The sequence below is a fragment of the Symsagittifera roscoffensis genome, unplaced genomic scaffold (genome assembly GCF_963678635.1).
Source record: "Symsagittifera roscoffensis unplaced genomic scaffold, txSymRosc1.1 SCAFFOLD_303, whole genome shotgun sequence".
NCBI lineage: Eukaryota > Metazoa > Xenacoelomorpha > Acoela > Convolutidae > Symsagittifera > Symsagittifera roscoffensis.
In genome coordinates this window covers 24,271-51,524 of record NW_026971165.1, presented here as the reverse complement: position 1 = coordinate 51,524, position 27,254 = coordinate 24,271, and the positions used below count along the sequence as shown (strand labels likewise).

At 44.9% G+C, this 27,254-nt stretch overlaps 1 pseudogene; it reads left to right on the top strand.

The window, feature by feature from the left end:
- The first annotated feature begins 1,614 nt into the window (after window positions 1–1,614).
- LOC134856232 (putative ammonium transporter 1) lies at window positions 1,615–27,254 on the top strand (annotated as a pseudogene).

Here is a 27,254-nt window from a genome sequence, read left to right as displayed (position 1 = left end):
ATATAATTCAATTACTAACCTAATTGAAAACAAACTTCTTATTTTAGAAGTAGACCTACTTTATTTCTTATTTTAGAAGTAGACCTACTTTATTTCTTATTTTAGAAGTAGACCTACTTTTTTTTCTTATTTTAGAAGTAGACATAGTTTAATTTTTATTTGAAAGTTTGCATCAAGCTAATCACTGGTCATTTTAAGATTTTACGAATTTGAACTGTGTAGTCCGTTCGTCAGTAGTTTGCGCTTCGAAAACTTATTTCGTTTTTAACAAGTTTATTAAGCAATGTCCTAAATTTTTGAACCCCCGAGCTAAAACTTTTTGCAACTCCGAGAAAATAACTAACAAGAGCAAATGACCTATTTTGAGAAAGTTTTGCATGCAAAACCTAATTTTTCAGACCGACTTGTGGCTTAAAGATGTCTGAAAAATGAAATTGCATGAAAAGATTGGTCAAAATGGGACGATTGATCTTTTTAATTATTTCTGTCCGTCCAAACCTTTTGCAACTCTCTATATGTAGAGAGTTCAAAAAATTGGAACAGGCTAAATTATTTAAAAAGGTCAACTGACTTATTTTAGACAATTTTTGTATTCAAAAGTTTTTTTTCGGACAAGAAGGCTGTCTCAATGTCACCTAAAAAATAAAATTTTCATGCAAAATTAGTTCAAATTTAGCAGATTGCTCTTTTTATTTTTTTTGTCTGCTCCATATTTTTGCTGCAAATTATAATAAGTAGCAAAAGTTGGAACAGACAAGTAATTAAAAAGAGCAATCTGACAATTTTGAGCATTTTTGCATGCAAGTTTAATTTTTCAGGTGACCTTGAGTCGTATTTTCTTTCTGAAAAATTAGCTTTTGGATGCAAAAGTTTTCTGAAATAAAATAAGTAGCAAAAAGTTCGGAGAGACAGAATTAATTGAAAGGAGCAGTTAGTGCTTTTTGGCGCTTTTTTGCATGCAAAATCTGAAGCCGAACAACCTTGACTTGCTGCCGTGGTTATAGGCCGCCGTGATCATAGGTTTTGAGCGAAACTCGGGTCTACTTAACAATCTCCCCCCTATTGAATCTACTAAAGAATCTCCACCCCTGTAAATAAAAACTGTAATTTCGCACCAGAGCATTGTATGTACACTCGAATTTTGCTGCATTCTGATTGGTCGAAATTTCGCTGCAAGTAATCTTATTAACGATCTCTTCCCCCATTGAAAGGGAGATTGTTAAGTAGACCCCGTAACTCTGCTTTATGAACTTCCGACGTTATGTTTAATTTAGTTTTAATTTCCCTTGATGTCTAGACAGTTGCTCTTTTAAATTAATTCTGTCGGTCCGAACTTTTTGCAACTCTCAATGTCAGCTTTTATGAAGTTATAATTAGTAGCCAAAAGTTCGGGCAGACAAAATTAATTAAAAAGAGCAATTGACCTATTTTCGAGAAACTTTGCATGCAAAATCTAATTTTTCAGTCCGATTTTGTGTCTCAAGGTTGCATGAAAAAAGAAATTGCATGCAAAAATCTGTCAAAATGGTACTATTGCTCTTTTTAATTATTTCTGTCTGTCCGAACTTTTTGCAACTCTCTATATAATAAGGACGTTCAATAAATTTGTTAGAAACTATAAATTTTTAGCAAAACTGAGCAACCTAGTTTCTGAAGCTTGGTTTTAAAAAATTTTTATTTCATTTTTAAAAGTGCACCGAGAATGGACGCGGACGAAGTCAATGAAGCTCTTTTGAAACTGAACTCAAACATGGACCAACTGTTCCTGATCATAATGGGAATGATAGTCTTCTTTATGCAGTGTGGTTTCGCTTTCTTAGAAGCGGGCGCAGTGCGAATAAAAAACACGACTAACATTCTCATGAAAAACATGATGGATTGTGCTATAGCTGCTATTGTTTACTGGGCGATTGGCTATGCCTTGGCCTTCGGAAAAGAGTCCAACGCTTTTATAGGATATTCTTACTTTGTGACATTCGACCAGAATGTGAAAAATGCAATCTCTGCAGAATTCGGAATTTTAGCAGTAAGCCTTCCGGATTGGTGGTTTTTAAGAACTAAGAGCGTTATTGGAACGTTTGTCCAGACGGTGAGGGCTGGAATATTCTAGTATTTTAAAATTTCAAAAATTCGAATGATGACGTCACATTTCTGAGAAATGCTGAAACGGCCATTTTAACAAAAAACGAGAGAGAAAACACAACAACATTAGTTGCGCTGACGATAACAACGATAATCGTGATTGAAAAACAGCAGCAGATTGCAGGAATAGCAGAGAACGTTCCGAGTTGCAACTATTGTGCTGCTACAATAGTCGCAAGGCCATTGCGAACAACGGTGAAGGGTAAGAGATAGCCTTCCGGATTAGGAGGAAATCAAGATTAACGAGCTTGATTCAGTGGATTCGTCAATCCGGAAGGGTAAAGGAACTAGAACTTTTATCCTGTTGCATAAACTTTTAGCTTCCTGTCATGTCCTGACTTGAATTTAATTAATATCTAGATTCATTTTGATAAGGATGAGAAGCTAGGAGTGGGGGGAAAGGGTTGATCCAGCTTCGATGGAGATGATGATTTTTATCTACTGAACAAAAACAATAGTAATATAATAAGCAGTAGCCCTGTTTTTAGGAGTGACCTCGTGGTCTGGGGATACTGAGACCCAGCCATGAGCTCACTATTTGCATGTAATTAAGTTAATTTGAGCGTTCTGGTCGAAGCCGGAGAACAGTAACGTTTTTGTCGACCCGATGTTGGAAAGACCACCGAAAAGTACTGGCTTGGTAGAGACGGTGAAAAGCATGCAAAGCTCTGTTTAGACGTTAGCCAGTCGTCTTAAGACTTAGTTTTGGTATCCGTCGATATGTATCTTCCGGGCGAATGTTACATACATGTTTTTATGGCGCTCCTGGGTGTTATTCTTTTTAACATCATGACCGGCAGAACCGTTAACGAGCACTCCGCGCCGAGCGGATGCTCACATTAACGCCCTTATTAGGCCTAAACCGCCGGGGCGGAGGGGTGGTTCGGAGCGCGGAAGCCCTCCGGATTACCGTGAATAGCTTTTTAACTTAGTTAAGACCGAAAATTCACGAACCAGGAAGGGTGGGGGGATCGGCCATTCCCTCATCCCCTGAGTGGTTTGTGACCAAAAACACTTAAAGATATAAGTAAAACCAAACAAAAAGTAGTATAGTACCCAAGAAAAACAAAAAACATAAAAAATTGCCGAAAAAACCAAAAACAGTAAAAAAGTAAAAAATCAGTAGAAATCATCCCCCCAGACAAGATGTGATCCGACCCCCCCGTTTGTTGTTGATAGATATATTGTTGTTACAGGCATTTATATCAGTCAGGATCGTTACGATCAGTTTTGTAGCCCGTTTGTGAGGCTTGTACTAAAGGGTTATTTGAGCATTTAAGCACGTTAATGATAAATTGCGCTCAATCCGGAAGGGTCGGCTGATTTGCGCTCAATTCGGAAGGGTCTTGGGTGAAGACAGATCCGGCAAGCAGTACAAGGAGCAACAAGAAGGGGCACAACTACAACAACAATCGACTGTTGGGTATCGTTAACAAGTTTTGTATCCCTTTTGGTACAAAAAGTAAGATAGTAATCTGTGGGGGGCTCGACAGTGCTGCACTGTAGTGACCCTTCACCGAACTGCGAATATCCGAGTTAAGCACCTTAATTCGGATATTAAGGAAACCCGGAGGGGTATAGTATTACTAATATTATGATTTATATAGCCTATATTAAAAGTCTTATATCGTTTTTCAGTGAAAAACAACGAAAACAGACCGGTTTTTAGGGTCAAAATAGCGATATTTTGATCCCCCCACAAGTCGCGATTTTTGAGATATCGATATTTTTTGAAACGGAAAAAAGCGCTAAGTTAGTGTGTTACATCTTAACTGCACTACCATAATAGATAGAACCGGTTAAGTTAAGTCCGAAGGTGGTTGGAACTATTTTGGTACCGAAAACTGAAATTTCGTGATTTTTGAGAAAACGGAACACTATAAATTTAGAAAATTTTTTGAAATTTTTGAGTTACGACAGTAAAATTAGTTGTTCGGACAACGTCCACTAGTGAATCTACAAGTTTTAAAACCCGCTACCCGAAAGCCTTCCGGATTGCAGAGAAATCGGACATAACGTGTTTGATTTGGTGGATTCATCAATCCGGAGGGGTCCAGGTAGCATAGTTTTTCGCAAATTTTTTCTATAAAAGCGTTTTAGATCGGGTCTTTTGCATTGAACTAGAAGAGTATAGGCCTTCTGAGCTCGGATCAATAATTTTTAGGTCGGAAGGACCAGAATTGCGGAAAAAGTTAGGTGGAACCTATAAGTGAGAAATTTTTTGAGTTTGCAAGAAAGACGTTTTGGCTAATAACTTTTCGACAACTGGACAGATCCGGTTAATCTTGGTACCATTAGATCAGAAATTAGCTGAACTTACTAGTAGGAAAGAGAATTACTCGAAAAAGCGAGCGAGAAAATTTTGGAGATTGTTTTTAGCAAATTACACAAATCCTGAGGGGTACACCTTTCACGTTTTATAAATCTTTCTGAAAAATCCTTAGACCCCTACCAAAAGGTAATAGCGGTTAAATAAAGTAACTTTAGGCCATTCTAGACCAAAAGGGAGGGCTAAAGGCACAGCAAAAGCTTAATCGAGCCGAAGTTAGGCCAGCGATAAGACCCTTCACCGTTGGTGTGAATTGTCAAATAAGAAGCTTAACTTCAATCCGGAAGGGTCTAGGAAGGTAGCACATACCCTTCCCAGTTAATTGAAAGAGCATAATTGCATCGGAGAACGTATCAGGAGGGGTATAGGTTGAAAAAAGGAAATCTCCGAAAAGCTACTTTTTACAAAACCGGAGGGCTCCCAATCCGGAGGGGTCAAACATTTTCAAGTTAGGAGGGGTCCGAATCCGGAGGGGTCCGAATCCGGAGGGGTCTTATAGTTGCTAATTTGGAGGGGTCCATATCCGGAGGGGTCTTCTATTAACCAACTCAGAGGGGTCCAAATCCGGAGGGGTCTAGATTCTATCAATCCGGAAGGGTCCTATTTGTGCCAATCCGGAGGGGTATTATTTTATTAAGGACTTAGGTAGACTAAAAGTGAGAGGTATTAGGTTATTAGCACACAGGCTAGGTATCAGTGACTGCACTGGTAACTTGCCTTTCAATAAGAACCAGACTAATACAGAACAGGTCCGAACTCGGATATTCGCGACACTAAGTCTAAATTAAAAAGAGCGTGACTCATTGGTGTGGATTGAAACATAATACGTTTTTGGGGAAAGTGACTGCCCTGAGGATTTTAGTAGGTCTAGCTCGGGCAGTCCGAAGGCAGATAGGTAACACAGTACTCGGTGGGTGCAATAGACGCCCACTTGAGAAAATTACTGCCTTCAAAGTTTTGTCTGTTTGGTGCGGCACCGAGCAGGGAAAGCTTTTTCTTTAAAAGACAGGTTCGACTATTGTACTGCGACCGACTAAGAGTACAAGACACATACGTTTTTTTTATATATACATTCATATTGTGTCAAAATAAATTATTTGTTTTTGATTTTAAATCAACGTAAGCTGTGCTTGATTGGGTAGTGAGTACACTATCTTTTAAATTGACTGATAACATCATATTGTACTAGTTTCAAAATCTTTGGACCGATAATCGGTTAGTGTGAATAAATTTTATACAAACTGTACTCTGACAACATACAGGGATTCGTGGTCACTATTTAATAGAATCTGGTGAAATTTATTGTGTTGTGTCATTATTATTGTTAAAACTATAAGGTCTCTAGCAATTGAGTCAAGAGTAGGCATTGGAAAGTGACAAATAGAGAATGAGTCTAGACAAGTCAAGGATACCAAAACGAGGTAATAGCTCTAGGAAATTCATACCTGAAAAGTAAAGAAAAACGATGACCGATCCTTTTGTGGATTGGATCAAGCGATCCCGGTCTGACAAAAGGGGGACGGTTTCAGGCAGAATGGTTGAAACGAGAAGTCAAAAGACCTCAGAAGAGCGAAGAGAACTGTTAGAAGTGGAGGTCAATACGGACCAGACCATGAATGATAACCAGGAAGTAAATGGACTGGAAGGAAGAGGCAGAAGGCAGGCGAGTGAATCTACCCCGGTAGAACAAGGCCATGATTTTGCCACTTCCACCGGGACATTGGATCGGGAGGAGATGTCGGAACTGTCCGACATCTCAACTGAAGTAGCGGCAACGAGAATATCTCCGACAGACAACACTATGATGGCAGGCGGAACTGGGAAACAAACAACGTCATCATCGTTCTCAGAAAGAATGAAGAACACCTTCGGAAACATCTTTCCATTCACCATGGGAGGAGGCGCGGGGAACGAAGTTGAAACCCAGGAGGAAGAGGATGAAGAGGAGCAAGGGGACTTTGGATCTCAAGTCAGCCTCAATAGTTCGATCCAGGAGAGTGAGACACACGTCGGAAGAGAGACTGGAACCATGGACAAGTTTGGTGTAGTGACAACGATAAGCAAAGAGGCAAACACACCGGGCCAGTCAAAGGACTTCGCGATTAGGACAAGTTGGGAGCCACAACATGGAGAGAGTAGAACCAGAGGGCTTGGCAACGCGCTAATGGATCCTGAAATGAATAGTGAAAAGACGTTGAAGCAGAGAGTCAAGGCCCGGATCTCGACAAGCACGAAGTTACCTGGGACCGACAGGGTTACACCACCACTAGTGACGCCACTCATGGATAACGGGGCAGCACTAGAGGAAGCCTTAAACAACATAGTGGGCAGTTTAGGAGAACAAAATGAACAGATGTCGATAAGGATGAGTGAACTAGAAAGAGCAGTTCACATTGAAAGAGAAAGTCTGCGGGAAGAAATAAACCGCAACAGACAAGAAGTTGGCAGAAGCAAAAAACGCTTGAAAGAAAGAACGGACGAACATATGACGAGGAACTTGTCGCGAATGACAAGAGAGGCGGAACAGAGGGAGTTACGCTTAAGAGCCGACATGGAGAAGTTAAGAATTCAGCAAGAGCAGTCTCTTGGGACTCTTGACACAAAGATAGACGCGATGCTGGAGAGGCGAACTCAGGCTATCATGGATGGGTTGGACGGGCTACTAAGCAGCAAGAGTGGACCAAAAGAAGGAGAGCCGAACTCGGGAGGTCCCAGCAGGGAACCGAGGGTGAACTTCAATGAACATCAAAGGAGGAAGACGTATGGATCCACTAGAGGCAGGGGCAGTTCATCAGGCTATGCCACAAGGGGTAATACAGCATGGGGCCCGAACAGTAGAGCAAGTTCAACGGGGAACAGACAAACCTCTAACGAACGACCAACGCAAAGCACGCATGCGACTGGGAGAAGTGATTCCGGCAACAGGGGGCATGCAAGCCCGAGGAGGAGTCATGTGGGCCAAGCGGGAAACGCTCACGGTGATTCGGATTGCAGGGATGCACCGCACACAGAGCCTTCGACGAGGTGTGAGGACACTAAAGCGGGACACTCAAGGGATGCTACGGCAATGGCCACAGCATTTGAACCCCTGAACAGGTCTTTGGAGACATTCCTGACGAGGTTATCTAGGACCAATGAACGCAGTGAGAAGTCCAGAAGAGTCTTTAAGAAGCCAAGATGCTACAAAGACGAATCTGATGGCTGTATTGATACCTGGATAGAGGTAATGAAGCTGCATTTCGAGGAAGAGGACTTGTCGGAGAGACAGGAATGCAGCGCGCTCACCAGCAACTTAGAAGGGACAGCCCTGAACTGTGTCATGGCCAAGAAACAGTATCAACGTGACACTGCTGAGAAAATCTTCGAAATCTTGTTAAACCGTTTCGGATCAGGGGTGCAGGGGCACCAGGCGATGATGCGCTTCGAGAAACGGAGGCAACGAGAGGATGAAACCATAGACAAGTTTCTCGATGATTTGGAAATGCTGAGAAGACGCAGCCAACCGGATGAGTCAAACCGAAGGATGAACCTGGCCGTAGCCTCAAAATTTATCGATGGTGTGAAAAATGATGAACTTCGTACAATGCTAGCAACGCATTACACACCACTATCAACTAATGCGCCAACACCGGAGGAGTTGAGGCTCAAATCAAAAGATTTCTTTTGTTGAAACCTCCTTCGAGATCTGGATATTACAAGAACAATTATGGAAATTTTAACAACGGACCAGCAAACCAAGGGAACAATTGGTACAAACCGAGGGATGATATGGACAAGAGACGTTCTTGTGCTAATTGCAGTTCAACAGACCATCATGTGTCAGCATGCCAAGCTTACAAACAAGGCATGAAAGCAATAGGCTTTAGCCTCGAGGACGAAGATGCGTCAGAATTGGACCATGAGGATTTCATGAGAGGAGTAATATGCGAAATTCGGCCCGAGGTGTTTCTTTTGCAACTTGGAAGGTCATTTTAAATCAGATTGTCCGCAATTCTGGGATGCAGTGGCAGACATCAAGCATCCAAGACATGAAGAAGCTTTGTCAGGAGTGAAAGCCAGCAAGGCTCGAATTTTGAGTGAAGCGGAGGCACGCAGAAAGGATAAACCTCAAGAGCTGGTGGCAAAGAAGATGCAAGCGGTAACAGAGAAACACGTGAACCGGAACCAGCAACTGCGGCCGATGACTTCAAAATCGATTATAGGGCAGCTGCGAGGGTTGCTATAAATAGAGTACAGCAGGAACTAGTGACGAAAGAGATTGAACAAAAGGTGAAACTCGAGCTGGAGAATGAAAAATTACAGGAGCAACTGAACGCCTTCGAAGCAACGGAAGTTGAAGAGGCAAATCACCAAGCAGCTTGAGCATGAAACTTAATGTTATCTCTGGTCAGAGGTTCGGTATGGCACCGCAAGGAAGTAAAATACAGTCGATAATCTCGGTGGCAGGGCATCAGGTAATCAGAAATCTGAGTGAACCGTCTGAGTTCACTTTGATGCATTTGGACACATATGCAGACTATCTGAGGCAGATGGAGCCACGCACCGAGTCGAGGGCTGTGAGGGCACTACTAACGACGGGTGGCCCTCGCATGAAGAAACTTCATGGACGCTACCTAGAAGTCTATGGGCCGTATCAAGTGATGCTGAACGTGGATGGGATCAGTATCTACACCAGGACTTATGTACAACAGATGATGACCAAAGAGGGCAGATCTATTTGGGAGAAGAGAAACTCAAGGTCCGCAAGATAGGCCATGACGCCATGATGGAACAAGACGCAGTACACATTGGATATGAAGCAGATGTGACAGCACATCTGCTCGACACCAACGGAACAAAAATCGGAGTCACAGGGCTTCTGGACACAGGAGCGGTGGTGAGTGTGATGCCGATAAAAACCTGGGAAAAGATGGGCTTCGCGCGGGAAGATCTGATTCCTACGAATCTCCGACTGGCCGCCGCAAATCGAGGAGCCATCTACGTAGCCGGAAGAACACCGATAACGGTCCTTCACATGGGAGGACGAGATCTTTGGATGAGCTTCCTGGTGGTAGAGAATCTGGACGACGGCGACCAATTCATCTTGGGCAGAGACTTTGTCAGGAATTTTGACGTGATGATTGACTTGAACAACGGTCTAATACGGATTAGAAACCCGGACCGAAAGTATGTTAAGAGACCAATCAATAGGAAAATAACAGACGAAAATAAGGTACCAGTTTTTTTGAATAGAAAAGTAAAATTACAACCAGGACAAGCTGTAGTAGCAATTTTTAGAATGAGAAATTTAAATTCGTTAAGTGATAGTAAACAGGTTTGCTTAGTACCGAATCCAAATAGTCAGAGTTCGGTGATTTTAGGCCGGAGCTTCTCGGTAACGCGAAACGGACTGTGTGTCAGTGTGTTGTTGAACACACTGGAAACCATGGTTTCAATCCAGCGTGGAAAGAAGCTTGGCTACGCTTTGCCGATGAGGACCGACTATGAGGAGACACAAAACTTGAAGAAATATAGTGTGAAAAACTGTCCTTATCATGCAAATAAAGATAAAATTTTAAAGAGAATTAATGAATTAAAATCTATTCATAAATTGTTTTCAATGAAATCCGAAACGGACGACGGCTTATCAAGCTGCTCGAATTTTCCGGAACGCCCCTCGTCATATGAACTAGATTCTGACAAACCGGTTGTGCCAGAAATAGAACATTTAAAAGGGAAAATAGGTGAGGGAGATTTTGAAAAATTGCGGGACGTTTTATATCGGAACGCAGATGTATTTTCGAAACATAAAGCGGACATCGGTTGCTGTAACTTCGTAGAACACGAAATTGAGCTGGAAGTAGGTGCCGTTCCGCACAGAGAGGGCGCGAGACGAATGACCCCACACAAATCGAAAGCGTGCCGAGCGGAAATAGAAATGTTGCTTGAATACGACATGATAGAACCCTCGAAATCGCCATGGGCTTGCGGGGTAGTAATGGCGAAAAAGAAAGGGGGGCAGCTTAGATTTTTTTGCGACTTTCGTTACTTGAACGCGGTAACGATAAAAGATGCGTACCCGATACCGCGAATAGATGAGAGCCTATCTAAACTTGGTGATGCCAAGTTCTTCACCACATTGGACTTAGGTTCTGCCTTCTGGCAGGTCCCTCTGCGAAAGAAGGACAGAGAGAAAACCGGATTCGCGTGCGAATTGGGGTTGTACCAGTGGAAGAGGATGCCCTTCGGCTTGTGCAATGCAACAGCAACTTTTCAAAGGCTGATGGCTCAGGCTTTGACAGGAGTGACCAAAAAGTACGGGATTCTCTTGATGTGCTACGTGGATGACGTAGTCATAGCGACACCGACCCTGGAGGATCACATTGATTGGCTCGATGAGGTCTTTGGATGCATGAAAAGAGCAGGATTAAAGTGCAAACCATCGAAATGTGAAATCCTTAGGGATTCGATAAAGTACCTAGGGAGGATGGTAGACAGGCATGGTGTGAGTCCAGATCCGGAAGCAGTAGAGGATGTGCTGACATGGAAGGCTCCGAGGACGGACACACAGCTAATGAGCTTCCTGGGGTTTGTCAATTATTACCGTGAATTCATTAAAGGATATGCGGATAAGGTGTACCCGATGCAGAAGCTGATGCGCAACAAAGGGAAAAAGTTCGAATGGAACGATGAGGCACAGGTTGCTTTCGAGAACATAAAGCGGGAACTGTGCGAAGCTCCAGTGCTGAGCATGCCTACAGAAAAGGGCATGTATGTTCTCGACACATACGCATCGGTGGTGGCCATTCTCAGGAATCTTGCATCAAGAGCAAGAATGGAACGGAAGAACGGTTCTCCGTCCCATTGCATACGGCAGCAAGGTCTTGAGTGACACAGAGATGAAATATGGCGCACCGAAAGCAGAAATGTTTGCAGTAGTCACCTTCGTGGAAAAGTACCGTGCATACTTGGGGAGCGCTCCCTTCAAGTTACGCGTGGACAACAGAGCGTTATCCTGGTTGAAGTCCTACTCGATGGATCAGAGTTATATTGGTAGATGGATAGTAAGATTGGATGGCTACCATATGTTAATCGAACACAGGATGCGTGATAAACACCAGAATGCTGACAACCTCAGCAAGAAAACTGAGTTCTATGAAAGATTGGAGCAGAAGCAGGCCAATCAGGCGGAAATAAAGAGGGATTCTCGTTTCTGGACAAAGAAACTTATGAAGCGCTTCCCTTGACGAGATGGTTGGATAAGTCTGGACATCCAATTCCAGGGCACCCTGAGCTACCTGTAGAGAAAGCAGCCGAGATAAAGATCCTGTCCAAGGAGGACCCGGTCCCCTTGGATTTGTTGCTGCGCTCGAACCTGGTCCAGCAAGAACTCTCTCGCATGAATATAAACAGCCTCTCATTATTGGATAAAACGGTGCAAGTCACACCACAAGTAATGCGGATGCTGGGTGGATTGTTAGAAAGAGAAGTGACCAGAGATGACCCCGAGTGGACAGCAGCAGTGGCATCGCTAACAGTCAGTGAGAAGGTGAAGATCATGCCGTCCAGACGACAGCACGAAGAGAACGAAAGGGATTGTAGGACAATAGTTCAGCAACTAGTATCCTCAATACCCCAAGAGATTTTAACAAGTACTTCTTACGGACAGAAAGAACAGGGGAGCAGCAAGCGAAAGAAAACCGTCACCTTTGTAGACCGGGATAAAGAGGGTGAAGTTGTAGAACAAAAACTGCCGCAAGACTATTTGTCCGGGGAGAAGGATGATGAGAAGAACCAGCGATCACAAGATCAACACCCGGGACAAGGAAATTTGTCCGGGGAGTCTGAGATAAACGAGGAAATTCCTGATGAGAAACAGGACCCAGAGAACAAGGTTTTGTCCGGGGAGTTCAGATGGATGCGAAGAAAGCACAGACATGATCTGGAGGAGCGTGCAGTCTCGAGCACAACCTCTTCGACGGATGATGCTTCCCGAAACTCAGGAATGGACGCCTATTCAGACAGGAACTCGAGTTCGGGATCCGAACTGTCAGAACTAGCGATACACACGCTACTAGTGGAAACTCGGGCAAGGGACCTGGACAGAGAAGTGTACCAGGATCCTGACAGTGATCGCTACCTAATACCAAGCGAAAGAGTCTTTGACAACGCAGCGGATGACTTAGAAACGATAGCGGTATCGAAACGCTCGATAAGCCTGTTGCCGCAGAAAGAGGCAGTCAGGACTGATCTTCAACCGTTTCAGCAAGAAACACAACCGTTGGCGAAGATTTGGTGCGTTAAGATGGAAGAAGACACACATCAGCCCAACGAGCTGAATAGTCAGATGAGGGTCATGAAGACGTACTTGAAGGCGAGATACAGACTCTCGGACCTTCTAAGGGCGCAGAGAAATGATCGCATGACAAGCAACCTAAAAAGGTGGATAGAAAACGGTGCACCTGACAAAGGTGACCTGGAAGAAGACAGCTATAGGATCCTGAGACAATACTTCATGCAGAAGGAGGGGAGATTATATCTGAACAAGGACGGGATCGTGGCTTGCAGGAGAAGAGAAGAATACAAGGTCTTATACAAATATAAGGCGATAGTGTTGCCACAACTCTATCAGACAGAACTATTATTCAGGTCGCATGATCAGATGGGCCATCAAGGGATCGACAAAGTGTATCAGAGGATTCTGAAGCGCTTTGAGTGGCCTGGAATGAAAAAGGCATGTGAGAAATGGGTAACAGCGTGCCTGTCATGCCAACAGGTCAAGAATCCAAGGAAATTACGATTTCCTTTACAATCGATTGAGTCGTCTGAATTCAACGAGGTGGTGCAGATAGATCACCAGAAGATATGCATGACAGACAGCGGTTATAACCAAGTCTTGGTCATGATAGATCACTTCACGAAGTATGCAGAGGCCGTGCCCTGCTTAACTGCCTCGGCGGAAGAGACATGCGACCACCTGATCAACACTTGGATAGCAAGACATGGTTGTCCGATGACGTTTCAATCGGATAATGGAACAGCTTTCGTAGGAGAGCTTACGAAAGAGCTTATGAGACGCTCACAGGTCGCTCAGGCCCACTCCACGACATACCACCCTCAAACGAATGGTTTAGTGGAAAGACGTTAGTGTCGATGCTGAGAGTATACTGTTCCAGGTATATGACCGACTGGGACAGATACCTTCCACAGGTGATGGGGGCATATAACAGCACGCAACACTCCACCACTGGAGTCAGTCCACACATGATGTTGACTGGACACGAGAAGTCTTTACCCTTAACCTTCTTCTACCCAGAATATGAGGGAAAGAAAACGTCCCCACAGGTCTACGTGAGGGATGTGATCAGACGCCAACAGGAGTTGAACGATTTGTGTAGACGAAACACTCAGCAAGCACAGGCAAGGCAGAGGAAAAGATTCGACAAGAAAGCAGCTGGTGCAAAGGCCTACTCGGTGGGAGACTACGTATGGGTATTTCAGAACGTTATACCACCTCAAGAGCTGGTGGCAAAGAAGATGCAAGCGGTAACAGAGGAAGCACGTGAACCGGAACCAGCAACTGCGGCCGATGACTTCAAAATCGATTATAGGGCAGCTGCGAGGGATGCTATAAATAGAGTACAGCAGGAACTAGTGACGAAAGAGATTGAACAAAAGGTGAAACTCGAGCTGGAGAATGAAAAATTACAGGAGCAACTGAACGCCTTCGAAGCAACGGAAGTTGAAGAGGCAAATCACCAAGCAGCTTGAGCATGAAACTTAATGTTATCTCTGGTCAGAGGTTCGGTATGGCACCGCAAGGAAGTAAAATACAGTCGATAATCTCGGTGGCAGGGCATCAGGTAATCAGAAATCTGAGTGAACCGTCTGAGTTCACTTTGATGCATTTGGACACATATGCAGACTATCTGAGGCAGATGGAGCCACGCACCGAGTCGAGGGCTGTGAGGGCACTACTAACGACGGGTGGCCCTCGCATGAAGAAACTTCATGGACGCTACCTAGAAGTCTATGGGCCGTATCAAGTGATGCTGAACGTGGATGGGATCAGTATCTACACCAGGACTTATGTACAACAGATGATGACCAAAGAGGGCAGATCTATTTGGGAGAAGAGAAACTCAAGGTCCGCAAGATAGGCCATGACGCCATGATGGAACAAGACGCAGTACACATTGGATATGAAGCAGATGTGACAGCACATCTGCTCGACACCAACGGAACAAAAATCGGAGTCACAGGGCTTCTGGACACAGGAGCGGTGGTGAGTGTGATGCCGATAAAAACCTGGGAAAAGATGGGCTTCGCGCGGGAAGATCTGATTCCTACGAATCTCCGACTGGCCGCCGCAAATCGAGGAGCCATCTACGTAGCCGGAAGAACACCGATAACGGTCCTTCACATGGGAGGACGAGATCTTTGGATGAGCTTCCTGGTGGTAGAGAATCTGGACGACGGCGACCAATTCATCTTGGGCAGAGACTTTGTCAGGAATTTTGACGTGATGATTGACTTGAACAACGGTCTAATACGGATTAGAAACCCGGACCGAAAGTATGTTAAGAGACCAATCAATAGGAAAATAACAGACGAAAATAAGGTACCAGTTTTTTTGGATAGAAAAGTAAAATTACAACCAGGACAAGCTGTAGTAGCAATTTTTAGAATGAGAAATTTAAATTCGTTAAGTGATAGTAAACAGGTTTGCTTAGTACCGAATCCAAATAGTCAGAGTTCGGTGATTTTAGGCCGGAGCTTCTCGGTAACGCGAAACGGACTGTGTGTCAGTGTGTTGTTGAACACACTGGAAACCATGGTTTCAATCCAGCGTGGAAAGAAGCTTGGCTACGCTTTGCCGATGAGGACCGACTATGAGGAGACACAAAACTTGAAGAAATATAGTGTGAAAGACTGTCCTTATCATGCAAATAAAGATAAAATTTTAAAGAGAATTAATGAATTAAAATCTATTCATAAATTGTTTTCAATGAAATCCGAAACGGACGACGGCTTATCAAGCTGCTCGAATTTTCCGGAACGCCCCTCGTCATATGAACTAGATTCTGACAAACCGGTTTTGCCAGAAATAGAACATTTAAAAGGGAAAATAGGTGAGGGAGATTTTGAAAAATTGCGGGACGTTTTATATCGGAATGCAGATGTATTTTCGAAACATAAAGCGGACATCGGTTGCTGTAACTTCGTAGAACACGAAATTGAGCTGGAAGTAGGTGCCGTTCCGCACAGAGAGGGCGCGAGACGAATGACCCCACACAAATCGAAAGCGTGCCGAGCGGAAATAGAAATGTTGCTTGAATACGACATGATAGAACCCTCGAAATCGCCATGGGCTTGCGGGGTAGTAATGGCGAAAAAGAAAGGGGGGCAGCTTAGATTTTTTTGCGACTTTCGTTACTTGAACGCGGTAACGATAAAAGATGCGTACCCGATACCGCGAATAGATGAGAGCCTATCTAAACTTGGTGATGCCAAGTTCTTCACCACATTGGACTTAGGTTCTGCCTTCTGGCAGGTCCCTCTGCGAAAGAAGGACAGAGAGAAAACCGGATTCGCGTGCGAATTGGGGTTGTACCAGTGGAAGAGGATGCCCTTCGGCTTGTGCAATGCAACAGCAACTTTTCAAAGGCTGATGGCTCAGGCTTGGACAGGAGTGACCAAAAAGTACGGGATTCTCTTGATGTGCTACGTGGATGACGTAGTCATAGCGACACCGACCCTGGAGGATCACATTGATTGGCTCGATGAGGTCTTTGGATGCATGAAAAGAGCAGGATTAAAGTGCAAACCATCGAAATGTGAAATCCTTAGGGATTCGATAAAGTACCTAGGGAGGATGGTAGACAGGCATGGTGTGAGGCCAGATCCGGAAGCAGTAGAGGATGTGCTGACATGGAAGGCTCCGAGGATGGACACACAGCTAATGAGCTTCCTGGGGTTTGCCAATTATTACCGTGAATTCATTAAAGGATATGCGGATAAGGTGTACCCGATGCAGAAGCTGATGCGCAACAAAGGGAAAAAGTTCGAATGGAACGATGAGGCACAGGTTGCTTTCGAGAACATAAAGCGGGAACTGTGCGAAGCTCCAGTGCTGAGCATGCCTACAGAAAAGGGCATGTATGTTCTCGACACATACGCATCGGTGGTGGCCATTCTCAGGAATCTTGCATCAAGAGCAAGAATGGAACGGAAGAACGGTTCTCCGTCCCATTGCATACGGCAGCAAGGTCTTGAGTGACACAGAGATGAAATATGGCGCACCGAAAGCAGAAATGTTTGCAGTAGTCACCTTCGTGGAAAAGTACCGTGCATACTTGGGGAGCGCTCCCTTCAAGTTACGCGTGGACAACAGAGCGTTATCCTGGTTGAAGACCTACTCGATGGATCAGAGTTATATTGGTAGATGGATAGTAAGATTGGATGGCTACCATATGTTAATCGAACATAGGATGCGTGATAAACACCAGAATGCTGACAGCCTCAGCAAGAAAACTGAGTTCTATGAAAGATTGGAGCAGAAGCAGGCCAATCAGGCGGAAATAAAGAGGGATTCTCGTTTCTGGACAAAGAAACTTATGAAGTGCTTCCCTTGACGAGATGGTTGGATAAGTCTGGACATCCAATTCCAGGGCACCCTGAGCTACCTGTAGAGAAAGCAGCCGAGATAAAGATCCTGTCCAAGGAGGACCCGGTCCCCTTGGATTTGTTGCTGCGCTCGAACCTGGTCCAGCAAGAACTCTCTCGCATGAATATAAACAGCCTCTCATTATTGGATAAAACGGTGCAAGTCACACCACAAGTAATGCGGATGCTGGGTGGATTGTTAGAAAGAGAAGTGACCAGAGATGACCCAGAGTGGACAGCAGCAGTGGCATCGCTAACAGTCAGTGAGAAGGTGAAGATCATGCCGTCCAGACGACAGCACGAAGAGAACGAAAGGGATTGTAGGACAATAGTTCAGCAACTAGTATCCTCAATACCCCAAGAGATTTTAACAAGTACTTCTTACGGACAGAAAGAACAGGGGAGCAGCAAGCGAAAGAAAACCGTCACCTTTGTAGACCGGGATAAAGAGGGTGAAGTTGTAGAACAAAAACTGCCGCAAGACTATTTGTCCGGGGAGAAGGATGATGAGAAGAACCAGCGATCACAAGATCAACACCCGGGACAACGAAATTTGTCCGGGGAGTCTGAGATAAACGAGGAAATTCCTGATGAGAAACAGGACCCAGAGAACAAGGTTTTGTCCGGGGAGTTCAGATGGATGCGAAGAAAGCACAGACATGATCTGGAGGAGCGTGCAGTCTCGAGCACAACCTCTTCGACGGATGATGCTTCCCGAAACTCAGGAATGGACACCTATTCAGACAGGAACTCGAGTTCGGGATCCGAACTGTCAGAACTAGCGATACACACGCTACTAGTGGAAACTCGGGCAAGGGACCTGGACAGAGAAGTGTACCAGGATCCTGACAGTGATCGCTACCTAATACCAAGCGAAAGAGTCTTTGACAACGCAGCGGATGACTTAGAAACGATAGCGGTATCGAAACGCTCGATAAGCCTGTTGCCGCAGAAAGAGGCAGTCAGGACTGATCTTCAACCGTTTCAGCAAGAAACACAACCGTTGGCGAAGATTTGGTGCGTTAAGATGGAAGAAGACACACATCAGCCCAACGAGCTGAATAGTCAGATGAGGGTCATGAAGACGTACTTGAAGGCGAGATACAGACTCTCGGACCTTCTAAGGGCGCAGAGAAATGATCGCATGACAAGCAACCTAAAAAGGTGGATAGAAAACGGTGCACCTGACAAAGGTGACCTGGAAGAAGACAGCTATAGGATCCTGAGACAATACTTCATGCAGAAGGAGGGGAGATTATATCTGAACAAGGACGGGATCGTGGCTTGCAGGAGAAGAGAAGAATACAAGGTCTTATACAAATATAACGCGATAGTGTTGCCACAACTCTATCAGACAGAACTATTATTCAGGTCGCATGATCAGATGGGCCATCAAGGGATCGACAAAGTGTATCAGAGGATTCTGAAGCGCTTTGAGTGGCCTGGAATGAAAAAGGCATGTGAGAAATGGGTAACAGCGTGCCTGTCATGCCAACAGGTCAAGAATCCAAGGAAATTACGATTTCCTTTACAATCGATTGAGTCGTCTGAATTCAACGAGGTGGTGCAGATAGATCACCAGAAGATATGCATGACAGACAGCGGTTATAACCAAGTCTTGGTCATGATAGATCACTTCACGAAGTATGCAGAGGCCGTGCCCTGCTTAACTGCCTCGGCGGAAGAGACATGCGACCACCTGATCAACACTTGGATAGCAAGACATGGTTGTCCGATGACGTTTCAATCGGATAATGGAACAGCTTTCGTAGGAGAGCTTACGAAAGAGCTTATGAGACGCTCACAGGTCGCTCAGGCCCACTCCACGACATACCACCCTCAAACGAATGGTTTAGTGGAAAGACGTTAGTGTCGATGCTGAGAGTATACTGTTCCAGGTATATGACCGACTGGGACAGATACCTTCCACAGGTGATGGGGGCATATAACAGCACGCAACACTCCACCACTGGAGTCAGTCCACACATGATGTTGACTGGACACGAGAAGTCTTTACCCTTAACCTTCTTCTACCCAGAATATGAGGGAAAGAAAACGTCCCCACAGGTCTACGTGAGGGATGTGATCAGACGCCAACAGGAGTTGAACGATTTGTGTAGACGAAACACTCAGCAAGCACAGGCAAGGCAGAGGAAAAGATTCGACAAGAAAGCAGCTGGTGCAAAGGCCTACTCGGTGGGAGACTACGTATGGGTATTTCAGAACGTTATACCACCGAAAGGAACAAAGAAGCTTCTGAAAAAGTGGAGGGGACCCTTCATGATTACGGAGGTGCACCAGGAGGGACGTTTTTATAGACTGAGTACTGGCCGAGCCGCCCACTACGAGAACATCAAGCCACACAATCCATCGACAGAAGACTGGTGTATACCTGCAGACATGGAAGAAGGGGATTATCTAATGATGGACCCTGCTTGTGAGGTCAATGAAAAAGGCACCAGGGAGAAGAACGATGGAAACGAAGTCGTAGAGTAAGGCACGGATACACCATTGGACCTAGATCCAAACGAACAGATCGAAGCGGACGATGAAACCTTACCCTACGCAGAGGAAGATTGGCAGGATCCCGAACAGACAGAGGTTCCCAAGAACTTCGAACCAGATCTTCCGTTCACGATGCAGACTCGTCAGAAGGACGGGACGAGACCAAGAAAGAAATACAATCCTTACGGTGACGACTTTGTAGTGGATAGGATAGATCTAAAGAAAATAGTGGAGGAAGTAGTGGGTTTAGAGGAAATAACTGTGTCACAAGACATTGACATAGTCGATGATCACGACGATGAGTGGGTTGACGACTGGTCGAAACCCGAGGTAGAATTCGACGATGAGCAACAGCAGTCAAATGAACAAGACCTGACGAACCTGCGTGTCTTAGAGTGGCTGAACGAAATGACATCAGACCCTAAAGAGACCAGCGTTACGATTCAAGACGTAGATCGTGAAAGCGCGAAATACATTAAGACCGAACGAGATGATCCTTCCTGGGCTGCCCACGAAGGACAACTTCTCATTCCAGCTTCTAACCTTGACTTGATATCCGGTATGCGATCGACGGGGACGCCGATGGATGTTTTTGTCCGGGGAGTGGGGGTAGGACTTACCCACACTGAAAACCTGATAATAAAAAAATTGAGAATAGCAAGAGAAACAGGAGAGTTAGAAGCAGAAACAGGCGAAGAACCTAAGAAACCTGACATAGGCAGGGTGGTTGAGTCATATTTTAACTTACCAAATGAATATTCAAGTAACATAATACTAACAGACAGTGATTTCATACTCACAAACAGAACATGTGCGATAGCAATCACCGCAGACATGAGTTTTAGGACAGCGTTAGCGGCAGATTTTAAGAGAGAATACAAAAACGTGGAATTCCTTTGGAAGCAAAGACCAGGGATAGGGGGCGTAGCAGCCTTACCTCCGGCGGTGTCGCAGATACCGGGAAAGTACTTATGCTTCTTGGTAACGAGGGCGACGGAGAAGCAGCACGTGGACCCAGAAAACCTAGTCTTGTCTTTGACGAGGCTGAGGGACTTCCTTGTAGAAATGGACGTGAAGGAGCTCTCGCTTCCAGTGTACGATCCAAACAGAGGAAGACTGCATCCTCGGGAATCGTACGCGCTTGTACACGTGATATTCTCTGATACGAACATACAAGTATATCTACACAAGAAATATTACTTAAGTATAGGCTGAGTGATGTGCGAAAGAGTGTTAGGTCAAAGACTAAGTTGCATGTGATATGTGTGTTATGTTATTAAGATCATGGGTAAGTAGGGGTTAGTGACCATGAACAACTAAATGACGATCTTGGGAATAGATCCAAAGTTTGGACTGTCCAATCTTAGGTCGAATTCCAAAATTTTAGAAACCAATTGATTTTAATAAATTTTAGGATAAATATCTTTTTATCTGAACTGTCTTTAAGCAAATTTTAACGATATATGTTAAGGTGAAACTGACAAGTGTGACATTCGTGACTTCTTTTCTAGATCCTGATTGATCGTTTAAATTACTCACTTGAGTCAAATTATCAAATTGAATCAAATCAAACTTGGAAAGAACAGTATGGACAATTTCAACCTGGATGAATTGATGGACCTGGCAGAGGCATATGTAGGATCGATGGTAGATGCGATCTATCGTCGGCTGATCGAACGAGACTTCGCTCTGGAGGACCCACAGGTGGTCATGTTGCTGACCGCCCTGATCAACATCTTGGGGCACGACAACCGTGGGGACCGCCCCACGGAAGTCCTGTTGATGGCAGCATATGGAGAAAGAGGAGTACTAGACCGCCCGAACATGAGAGTGATGAGGTGGAGAAACGGGGCTCTCTCAGGGAGTGACTTGGCGAATGAGCCTGGATTGGGAAGTTCTAGGACTTACCAACCAGGTGAGATGCCAATGCCCTCTAAGCCTAAACCTGGGTTGACGAGAATGCATCAGGAGATGAACAGCGAGGCAACCTCGTCTGGTTCACCACTGAGAGCAGCTGTGCCACCAAAAAGGGCGAAAGTAACACAGAAGGTTCAGACGAACCAAACCATACAAGATCTGGACGAGATGAACGATCAGCTGAGAAGTACGAAGAAGGAGCTGGACGAGATGACCAGAAGCATGCTCCAGATGGAGGAAGATCGGGACATGTGGAGAAAGTTGTTTGAAGACTGCAACAAAAAGCTGGGTCAAGAGATCGAACGCTTAAGGCAGGAATACAAAGAGCGATCGGAGCAGGTGGCGTTGACAACGGCCGCGGAGAAAGTGATACCTGCAAGGGATATTCCTCGTGGGCAGTCCCCGATGGAGCTCTTGACGCCTCGAGAAATGAGTCAAACAACGGAGACACGACCTCCAGCAGAGACAAATCGAGTAACTATCCCGGATCCTAGTGACACCTTGGGTGACCCCGTCGTAGAACAGACAGTGAGGAAACTGATAGAGACAGCTGGACGACTGGTCGCTAACAAGAATGCGCCAGGTTCCGGGGTGACTGCACCCTATGGAACGATTGACGATACGAGCAGAGTACAACTCTCCCAGACCGTGATCAGACAAGGGATAAGTAATGTGACACCACTCATGGGGAACTCGAGAATCCCAGAGAGGAAAGTACGAAAGATGCCAGCGAAGAAAGTGTCTCGTGTAATAGACGTGCAGAAGAATAATCAATTGAAGTATAATTTCACGGGAGTTCCGGAGACAGATCCGAGGGCCTGCTTCAATCGAGCTACCTGGAGCCCGGCTGTGAACCTGCAGCAACCACCACTCGGGACATCTCACCTGATATTGGGAGACAGTTTGGTCAGAGTGCTGTCGAATTTGAGGACCTCGTGGGTCACCACGGTGATGGCCTTTGGAGGTGCGACGATAGCCCAATTATATCGGATGGTGGAACTGATGAATCCAGGGAAGATTCCCAATGTGATGATCTTAGTTGGGACGAATGACATCTCCAGAGGATCAGACGAGCAGGAAGCACTGTGGGAGTCAATGATGGTGTGTTTGTTCACTACCCTCTGGCAGAAGTTCAGTTGCGCGGTACTGACCGTTTGCACTGTGCCAATGAATACGAGAAGCCTGACAGCATCAGGAAGGAGGCACAACGAGGGAGTCATGAGATGGAACAACATCTTGAGGAACCTAGCAAATCGAAATGCGGAAGGATGATCCTCATGGATATTGAACATGAGTTGAGAGCCATGGATCAGGCCAGACTGACCACGGATGGCATCCACTTCGACAGTATCGAAGGACAAGCTTGGTTGAATCGAGTCTTCCAAGAACGGTTGGAGGAGCTGGAAGCAGAACTCTTTGACACAGGAGTGCTGAAGGAAGAGGGAACGGTGAGTGATGCGGTAATTACCACCTTTGTGCCTCCTAACCTGGAAACACGCCTGGGTACGGTCCCAGCCGTCACGAATTACCGGCAACAAAGCTCCAGCGAACCAGGTCGAAGAACAGACGTGCAGGATCGGTTGGGAGAAGCACCGATGAGGAGAAAAATTCATCCTAGGAGAAGGATAGGACCTGTCAACCAACCAATCGAAGAAGTAGCAGGCGCATCTAGATCGGACACTAGATCGGAGACGACGAGTACCAGTCGAGAGGAAAGACCGAGCAGAGGCTCATTGTTGTGGTCGAGGTCCATACCGTCTCCTTGGCATATATACAAGAACGATTGTGGATCAAGCCTTCTCAGTGCCGAAGTGTGTGAGATTGGCGAGAATGTCTGAAAAGTCTTACGAGTTACTATGTAAGATGTTCTCAGCAATTCCAGAGAGAACCAAAGAAGAGTTGGAGTCAATACTAGGAAAGAAGTTCATGGGATATGTGAGCGGGAACTTCAGTGACTTCGAAAAACAGAAACAGAGAGGATCAACTGTCACAGATTACAATGCAGTAGATGAGAATGATGAAGTCCACCGAGTGATGATGGAAGTGGAACCATTGCTGGAAGCTTCGGGAAAACGTAATTGGAGGAGCATCATGTTGACGCATGACGAGTTTCCTTGCCACTGCTTGCTGCAGACCTGGTGGTATCCCAAGCGTAGTAATCTGATGTTGATCTGGGACTCTGGAGAGCTGCTCTCCATGGGTTTACCAGATTCATCACAGCCCGTAACAATAGTGATAGTGGGAGTTATGATGGCGATACGATGGCTGGAAGCTCATGTGAGAGAAAATAATAGACAGGAGGCGCCGATGAGAGAACAATTGCGGAAATTAGATTGTCTAAAAGATTTGGATCTTTTTGAGACAATGTGCAAAGTCCTAAACATTCCGATGGAAGTGAAGAAGATATGGGCGAGAAAACGATTGATGCCATGGTTCAGAGCTAACATGACTGCATGGTTGTACGAGTATGCGAAAAAGCATATGTCGAAGCACGGCAGGGTGTACAGTGAATATCAGCTGGACATTGGAGCAGGAGCTTTCAAGCGAGCTCTCGTGACTCATCGGAATGCAGTGACCACCGCTGTGAAAAGAATTTCCAGGACGAGTGAACGTAGTGAAAAGGAGAAGGCAGAGATGCTAAAAGAAGATTTGGAGAGAAACGTGACGTTGTGTCTCCACAACAGCTTCTGCAGGAACAGAGAATCTAACGTGGATCCCCTACCTTGTTGTAAACAGAGGGTAGAAGAGCAGAAGTGTTGGAGGACGGCTTCCAACAGCGTCAGGATAGCCAACGATGTGCTACAAGACACGGAAACCGAAAGTGCGGAGTCAGTATCACAGGAGGAAGAAATGGAACATTGATGAATGGTCGAGAAAACAAGAGGCAACAAGAAAGAAAATTAGAAGAATTTAGAAGTTTTAGAACTTCTAAACGACGAAAAAAGAAGAGAACAAAGGAGTGATGAAGAAAAGTTGAAACTCAGAATTGTTTTATGTGTGTGAAAAACTCAAGTGAGAAACCAAGCAACCAAGTTGTAATTGAAAACTGAAACATTTAGTTGAGTTTTGAAATTGTTGCATTTATGAATTTGCATTTTGATTTTAGTTGAAGTGGCTTTAGAGACACTCACTTATTATTTATTTAGAAAGGCTTAAGGGAAGAGTATAATTAAATATTCCAGCCTGCATGATTGTTTTTAATCACTTAGGAAGACTGATCACTTTGTGGTGACGTGGAAGGCTTGAGTAATCTCTCGAAGAGGGAGATTGTTTCATTGTTCTTTCTAACCACAAAGTTTCTTAGTTTTAATATTCAGGACAATGACAAGCAAGATTTCCGAAGGGAAGAAGCATAGTAGGATAATTTTAGCTTGTTGGTTGGCAGGACTGTCCTGCAAGCCAACACCTTTTAAATCTAAGAGAAAAAGTTTTAATCGGGACATTGACACTGGAAGTCAGAAAAAATGTTTTATCTTAGGTTGTATCCTCAATGTGCAGATTAATGAGAGAATTTGAAGGCTATAATGATGTAGTATGATGCCATTTATATTCTGTAGTGAGTCGATGTGACGTGGATAAAAGTAATTTCGTGCATTTTGTAAATTCTGTTCGATGACACTGTAACCATTTTATGAACATTGCGCGATTCAATGAGGACATTGACCGGACTGTCCGGGGAGTATGTGACATTCGACCAGAATGTGAAAAATGAAATCTCTGCAGAATTCGGAATTTTAGCAGTAAGCCTTCCGGATTGGTGGTTTTTAAGAACTAAGAGCGTTATTGGAACGTTTGGCCAGACGGTGAGGGCTGGAATATTCTAGTATTTTAAAATTTCAAAAATTCGAATGATGACGTCACATTTCTGAGAAATGCTGAAACGGCCATTTTAACAAAAAACGAGAGAGAAAACACAACAACATTAGTTGCGCTGACGATAACAACGATAATCGTGATTGAAAAACAGCAGCAGATTGCAGGAATAGCAGAGAACGTTCCGAGTTGCAACTATTGTGCTGCTACAATAGTCGCAAGGCCATTGCGAACAACGGTGAAGGGTAAGAGATAGCCTTCCGGATTAGGAGGAAATCAAGATTAACGAGCTTGATTCAGTGGATTCGTCAATCCGGAAGGGTAAAGGAACTGGAACTTTTATCCTGTTGCATAAACTTTTAGCTTCCTGTCATGTCCTGACTTGAATTTAATTAATATCTAGATTCATTTTGATAAGGATGAGAAGCTAGGAGTTGGGGGAAAGGGTTGATCCATCTTCGATGGAGATGATGATTTTTATCTACTGAACAAAAACAATAGTAATATAATAAGCAGTAGCCCTGTTTTTAGGAGTGACCTCGTGGTCTGGGGATACTGAGACCCAGCCATGAGCTCACTATTTGCATGTAATTAAGTTAATTTGAGCGTTCTGGTCGAAGCCGGAGAACAGTAACGTTTTTGTCGACCCGATGTTGGAAAGACCGCCGAAAAGTACTGGCTTGGTAGAGACGGTGAAAAGCATGCAAAGCTCTGATTAGACGTTAGCCAGTCGTCTTAAGACTTAGTTTTGTTATCCGTCGATATGTATCTTCCGGGCGAATGTTACACTTTTTCTTGGCGCATTTTCCTACGAACCAAGTGGCCTTTTACTTTTTCCAATTCGTGTTTGCTGCAACAGCTGCTACAATAGTATCGGGAGCGATGGCTGAACGAACTAACATTTACGCCTACTTCGTTTACAGTATATGTATCACCGGATTTGTTTACCCGGTCGTGGCTCATTGGGTTTGGGATCCCAGAGGTTGGCTGGCTGCAGAGGCCCCATGGGATGGTGTATTCTATATGGACTTCGCAGGAAGCACAGTTGTTCATGCCGTCGGAGGCATCGCAGGCTTGATGGGAGCAATCGCTTTGGGTCCTCGTATCGGACAGTTTGACGCCGAGACGAAAGTACGTTCCAGGATCCGAGGACATACGATTCCCTTGATGTGCCTCGGAGGAATCATACTCTTCTTCGGATTTTTTGCCTTCAACGGAGGATCGCAGCTCGCAATATCAAACGAAGGTGATGGCGAAGTGGTTTCAAAGGCAATTCTGAACACTATTCTTTCGGGATATGGAGGAGGAATAGTGGCTATTTTGGTGTCCAAAATCAGAACTAAAAAATTCAGTTTGCTCCAGTGTATCAACGGAACTCTAACTGGAATGGTTTGCAATTTGTGCCGGATGCAATGTCGTGGAACCCTGGGGTGCTCTGGTTACAGGAACAGTAGCCGGGATGACATTTGAAGCCTGGAGCGAAGGAATTTTCTACGCTGGCGTTGACGACCCTTTAGACGCGGTCGCGGTGCACCTCGGCGGGGGTTTGTGGGGAATAAAAGCCGCGCCTCTTTTCGCCACGAGACTAGGGGTTTTCTATAATTGGGATGCCAGGGCATTTCAGTTTCTGCTCTGGAATATAATTGGAGCTCAGGTGATCTGTGCATGGGCTTCGGTCCTCACAGGAGGCATGTTTTGGATTATGAGATTCGCTAAAGTTTTGAGAGTGAGTCGAGAAACCGAAACGACGGGTTTGGACGAAGTAGAACACGGTGAGAAAGCTTATGAACCTGATCTAATAGGCGTTCTTCAAGAAATGAACGAAAAACAATCACGATCAAAATATTCTTCTAAAGAAGAACTGGGGCAGGCGAACAAGAACTTCAAAGCCGAAGAACTCTAG